Raw genomic sequence first — 6,999 nt, 5'->3', positions numbered from 1 at the left:
AGTTCACACATTCTATTTTTATGAAACGTCAACATTTTGTCATCACTTCATGTAGTGTTACCAAAGAAGTGTCATCAACTTTGCCACATTTTACACTTCATGAAAGTGTTGGAGAGAACCCGGGTTAGCTGAGAAGGGGAATCGACGAACAGAGACGAGAGGGGCACCCAGCTAAGTCATCTTTATGACCACATTTCAACATCAAGGTATATGCCGAATAGGTACAGTATTAGTGTGCTATTTGGACAAAAACTTTCTGACAGCTCTCAGGACGTTGTGGATTACTGAGTTGTTTTAGAGACTTTGTAATTATGAAACCTCTAGGTTCAAATCCATGTTCATCATATATGAGAAGTATACTATATATTTCCCCACGCATATGTGTGCATAAAGGTGATTTTGCAAAATAGTTTGCACGAAATACAAATAATCAACAATAGATCTTTCCCACGACGCGATCCTAAGCAACATGTAATGTGCCTTTCAAGTTTAAAATGTCGTTTAACAGAATTATTGTACCAATGAAAACAATTTATTATTGCGAAATACTTTTCAGGCTTTGGGTCGACACATGTTTGTAGCTGTCATATGACTTAACATACAATTTATCTTTGAACAAAATTGTTCAGTTACATGTACATAGAACCAAACATTTTGATGACTTTGGTTTTCAAACGAAACATTTTAGTTGCGTGAAGTCAAAAAGTCAGAACGCAGACATGTCATAAGTGTTTTCCACTAGAAAGAATTTATTTTTGGAAATACAATAGCGAAATTGTCCATACTACAGCAATGGGCGCAAATTTAATGAAAATCAACTCCAAACGAAAAAGTTAGTACCTACCGACCACGTGGGTATAGTTAAGCGGAAGGGGTTCGTCAGGTTACCGACGTGATCTCCAAATGAAATTGTTTGACCTGTGGGAACTATCTTGGATGTGACTTTCTCAGCTCGACATGCTCCGCGAAAAGAACTGAAAAATAACGCACATTAGCCGAATACTTAAAGGTACGTTACGACAAAGTTTACACACTTCAGAAACCATCAATGTCTTGAAAACTATGAATGGTATAAAGAAATCTGGAGAGTGTATCTTGTAGCCCAAAATATTTTCTTCTTTATTAACGATACACATTCAATGAGCGTCAAATAACTTCATTATTTCGTCGTTATTACTCTTTAAATCAGAGATTTTACCTCTTTCAAGGCTTTGAAGGGATAAATTGGTATTTGATAATTGAAAGAAAATGCAACGTACAAGCTTGTATATATAAAAAGGGAAAAAGTGTGCGTTCATAAAAGGAAATATACAGGTATAACCTAAAACTTTTCATTCATATATTCAATAATATATTCATCGAAAAATTAAGATATGACGACCGATTACAAACTAGCAGCATTCACCCTTAACGTGGCTCTTCAGGTCTATTTCAAAAGATAATGTCATGACGTCACAATTACATGTCATCACACTAAAATAGTAACATGACGTCACAATGTACACAAGATTGGTGGACAAACCAGCGTTAAATCTTATTTTCATCTATACTGAACTTCTCCACATGGATATCAATTCCTTATAGTTATATATATGTATATACAGATATTTAGCTATATTCACCTATATTCATCAACCACATCATGTTTAAAATTCTTTCATTTAATAACTACATTTAATAAAGACTTCGCATACTCTTCAAATGACACAACTATATTTTAATCATAGGAAAACATTAACGGCAAAGAGCGCCCCGAAATGTTCTCTACTGTATGTAAGCTTACTTTAAACAGAAGTGGATCTGTACAGGACAGGGAGTGACACAGCGAGGATAGGTCTCATCCGAGGCACAACATGCCACCTTTGTTTGTGAATGGAAAAAGAACCCAACGTTCGGCGTCTGCCAACTGTTATGTGGATTTGCGAAGCTTTGTACCGTTACCTCTACTACTGCAACACTGATTACCTGAAGTAAAAGTAAAAGTATTACAAAATTAATAGTTTTGCTCGTGCACACATTCCATGCGTAAAGATCGTTAACTATTACATTCGACGACACCAGTGTCCAGCACAATAGCCCTCGAAATCACTATCTTAGAGTTGTTTTTCTCCTTTGTGGCCTTTTCCCTAGGTCCATAACATGAAAAAATATTTTTTATTGTTTACAAAACCTGGTTAACATATATTGACATTACCTAGTGAACTATCGGATTCAATGCATACCTACCAGCATGAAAATATTCTTTTTGATAAATGTATTTAATTGCTTAATTGCTGCCTTCGGCTGTCTTTAGCCGAGGGGACTATTGGTTTTATATAATAGTTCTTGTAATATGATGTATATGTACATGCAACTGTACTGTTTCACTGTGTCTTGATAAAGGAGCGGATCGCTCCTAAAATTTGACAACCTAAACTTGCCCACACTGTTGGAATTACTTCTTTGCCCCATATATATATATAAAGAAAACATTGAGAAGTCCTTGTGTTGGAATTAAATATATAAAATAGAACAAAAGACAGAGATATCGTCTCTAGGCCTTTCCCGAGAAAGGCCTAGAGACGCCATCTCTGTCTTTTGTTCTATATATATATATATATGTATATATATATGATTTATCCACAATAATTATGTCTTGAATTACCTGATCAATATATGATATAAACCACAAGGTGAACACACAGAGAATCCTGGCGTTATTTACAACGGCCGCCATTTCGTACAGGCGCCACTTCAGTATCCACTCATCCACTTGTGTCGAGTCCTGTTTACTATGATGAGGTTATGACAATTGTGTTTATCTCAATACTATATAAACAGGTACCCGACACCCGAGGTCAAATCATCGTACGATTGACGACAGGTGAGATAAACACAGGTGTTATCGGGGGGACGATGGCCAGATCTCCATATTTATCTTATCTCGTCTATTGCATAGCATATCACTTCTGTTGTGTATTTACATAGGTTATAGTTTGATCTAATTTTTTTTATTTCATTTTTCATATACGAAATATACAATGCTGCATAATTAAGCTTGTTGTTTTTTACAAAGTCAGTATTATATCATGCCAAATCAGGACTGCGGAAATCAATTGTTTTAAACAAAATTGTTATCCATATATATGCCATTTAAATACTGATTTTCTTTTTCAAACCCAACAATACTAAATGCTGAATAACGTATTTACTTGTTTTACTGATGAGCAACTACAAATCAGCCCTCACAATCCAGCGACCTCCTTCCCGGCGGAAGTGGCTGGTTGATGAGCCAACTGGATTAACTGAGATAATTCTATAAAGAACAAAAGACTGCTGATCACGAGGCCGCTATAGGCGATAACAGTTGATGCTGCCGTTAGTTCAAATACGATTAATGAAATATGAACTTTTGCATTATTAGCGATCCATCAACACAAAAGAAATCATAAGGGCAAATAAAAGGTAAATAAAACATGTTTTAGATAAGTTAGAACTGTAGACTTATATCCTGTTTCGAAGATATTTCAGATTTGCTGTAATATTAATGTTTTTACTTGTGTTGGCTTAGAGTCAATGCAATCTAATCTAACAGGTGTTTTACTGTCAATGGTTCGTGACATCAATGCATTGAGGCTGGACTTTGCGCTTCAATAAATAAGAATGAGACTGTACACAGGGAGAGAACAAAAAGTTGATAAAACTTCTTCCTTTCCAAACATACTATAATCATTCCTATGTTGTAGAATAATAGAATCTTCCCCTACCTTGAACGTGTAACAGAGAAATCTCAAACCCTCTGGGTGTTGTTCTTTTGTTGTCTAACCCGAGGCTCTCTGTTACACCCTCAAGGTAGGGGATGATTATTTTTTTCCCATCCTATTATTCTAGTCACAACTCCACCGACAGTCGTCTGCAATGTTTGTAAACAAAAACCAAGTGGGGTATGCATATCGTCATTCACTTTTGATGACGTCACAATTACAGGTGACACACTTTATGACGTCACAATTGAACACGTGCTAATCGGCACGAGGCTATCTATCCCTAGGGGGTGACAAGCTGATCTTTCCCGGCTTAAACGGGAGACACACCTGTGAAGGGTTGGAGAAAATGATATCACCTTTGTGGAGCCCCAGCTTGACCACAATTGTCTTTACGACAATTTTCAGCTGGTTAAACTTAGGGATATCATGCTGAAGCCTTAAGTCGTGGATACAATTTTACACTGTTTGTACTTCTCAATTAGAACTTTGTCTTTCTGATATTAGATGCTGATTGAGCCATACTATACTGACACTCATCAAGGATTAAGCGTACTCATTGTTGTTACACCTGAACATCGGGCAAAGGATATGTCGCGCTATCAGCTTGCATTGGGCACATTTTACATAAAGACTTGGTCAATCCTTCAACATTTGTTTGTGCTACTACGGCAAATCTTGCTATTTTTAATTCAGTCCGTATCAGACAGATAATCACAAGTAACAGTTGCAAAACGTTTTACACTCGCAAATGACAAAGCGACTTATATGTTAATTTCTTTATCGGATGACATGAATCCAAAACTGATCAGTGTCTTTTTGCTACTTCTTGCTAATTTCTCAATCCCCATCTAGACGCTCTTTCTGTCGCATTTCCCAAATTTCTTGTGGCCTGCTTTCTAGTTACATGGTTTTGAATATCATCGAGTAGAAATTGGGCCTAGAATCTACAGCCAATTCGGACAGTACGTGTCATATTCCCTCCCTAAACCAATTTGATGTAATTCCATCTTCTTGTCATGTGATGATACGCGTATCGCAATCACTTGGCTGCTTTGTGCTAGCTATGCTGTTTTCCCGAATATAATCTCCTATCACATTTGCTAGCACCAAAAAGAATTCCAAAATTATATTTCTTTCTTCAGAAATAAATGTAGGATTTATGAACCCTATCGTCCTTCCTTCAATTTTTCAGTGTGAGAATTGTTTCAGCGTCTGGTCTTCTAGCCATCTAAACTGTTCTGGTGCGTGTTCCACATTTCTGGGTTATTTCGGACAGATGACGTTCATATTTCTACTTGTAAGCTTTATCTATGCATATTTGGTATACTATCTTCCATTGTTCCATTGATTATAATTTCAGAACACTGTTTACAAGATATTGTTTTCTCGTGATTTTACTACTAAAAAGTAATGTTTTTACTCGAATGTTTTGTTTATTTCCTTGACTTAATTTGTAATCAGGTAAAACAAATTCAAATTCATATAAAAAAAACAGCGATACTACCGGCATTATGTCGGATACCAATATTAATATAAATCGATAACTTGGTTTAAACACATAACAGAAACTGTCATTCTGCTCACATGCTGTTTATAACATCAGATAGAGGCTCTGTAAATTTAGGAATATACATCTGGTAACATAATCATACAGAATGGATGTTCATTATGCGAAATGAAATGAGCAATAAAACTATGGTTCAAATCATCAATAGCACCTTAACATCAAAATGAAATATGAATGGCCTTTTCATTTGTCTTGTTTCTATATAAGAAAGTCGTCCATGATCATCCGCATTAAGTATGTCTTCGAAATCGCACGGTGAATTTAAAATTTCATGATCACATTATGACGTCTAATGGAAAAAAATGAAAGAACAAGAACAGAAAGCAATCGAAATGTAACATGCAGAAGGTATCGATTTCAATCATTGCTTGATTAATCAAACGGTACCTATTTCTGATCAATCCGTCCATTAAAGGACTAACACAACTAAATCCTATACTATAAGGTGTTACTTAGCATTTTTGGCAGTTTCAATGGCTTATAAGAACGCTACTGGCTTCAGCTTTTGACAACCGGAGTTTGCAAGTCAAACCTCAACTTTTAGGAGTGAGTATAAGTAAGCACGGAACTAGAGGTATTTCCAAGGTATGTGTCACGTGTTATCGATATTGCGGTGTCAGCGGAAAACAAGGAGCTAGAAACTTAAATGTTGTTTTCTGACTGGAAAACTTGATGTTTCACAATGAGATTGTTCTGCTACAAAGCTATACAGAGAAAATGTGTATCTATAAAATCAATTGAATAGCTAAGTTGACTATTAAGTGTATCAAAATTTTCGTTTTCTATCTCTGTATGTTGTTGATATGTTTTGATTGACCATTTCTGGTGTCCGGGATGAAATTAATCTGGATCAGTATTCGCTCAAACACTACGCCGTTCGACGAAATGATTGTGTTCGTTTGATTCACGTGATTTCCTTTTCTTAAAATGACGACACCAAATCAACAAAAGCGTTTTTTTAGTGATTCAGTACTAAAATTAATAATAAAGATACATACATATTTTGTCTTATTATTGTTTATAACGCAACAGCTAGATATTTAGGTCGAAAGCGTCTGGTTTCAATTGATTGAGAGAGTCATAACTTTTAGCAATGAAATTGCAATCCATGCAATTCTCGGGTAATACTTTTTGATTCGATAGTGTGTTTGTATCTAATTTCAATGTTTTAGTTTTAGTTGGTGGAATCGTGCCATCAACCAAATCATGTTTCTTATCAAAAAAAATACACACGTGACAGTCAGTCTATAGGAATTACGAGGCTACCGTACAGGATTGTAATTTGGTAAAGTTGATGCAAATAATATAATTTATTGTCAACAAATACGAAATAGGATTCATTCGATCTTAAAATATCGTTATAAAATTGTTTTGATTGAACAACACAGTAAGATGTCTATTTTAAGCTGGGTACCTTACGTTTAAGCCTTTTTTATAAATGGTTTGTTTGCTTTCATGTCCAAGCTCTATAATAGGTTGATCATTGGTTAGTTAAATTAATCATGTTTAAAAACAGCTCTTCAGCCAAGAACTCAAAACAGCACTCAACAACTCCAAAGAAACTGATTTAAAATGTTGTCCAATTTTTGTTTATTACGATGATTTTTGCGTTTATTACGGCACATTTAAAATCTTTTACATAATATATTAAAGAGGATAATTTTTCGGGATTCTGCGCTTTTCATA

General features: G+C 35.3%; 1 pseudogene; it reads right to left on the bottom strand.

The window, feature by feature from the left end:
• The window catches only part of LOC110456724, a 10,180-nt pseudogene extending 7,418 nt beyond the window's left edge, over window positions 1–2,762 (bottom strand).
• Between the last annotated feature and the right edge of the window lie 4,237 nt (window positions 2,763–6,999).

The sequence above is a fragment of the Mizuhopecten yessoensis genome, unplaced genomic scaffold (genome assembly GCF_002113885.1).
Source record: "Mizuhopecten yessoensis strain PY_sf001 unplaced genomic scaffold, ASM211388v2 scaffold8839.1, whole genome shotgun sequence".
Lineage (NCBI taxonomy): Eukaryota > Metazoa > Mollusca > Bivalvia > Pectinida > Pectinidae > Mizuhopecten > Mizuhopecten yessoensis.
The sequence above is the reverse complement of the archived record's forward strand: the minus strand, read 5'-3'. Positions and strand labels throughout refer to the sequence as shown.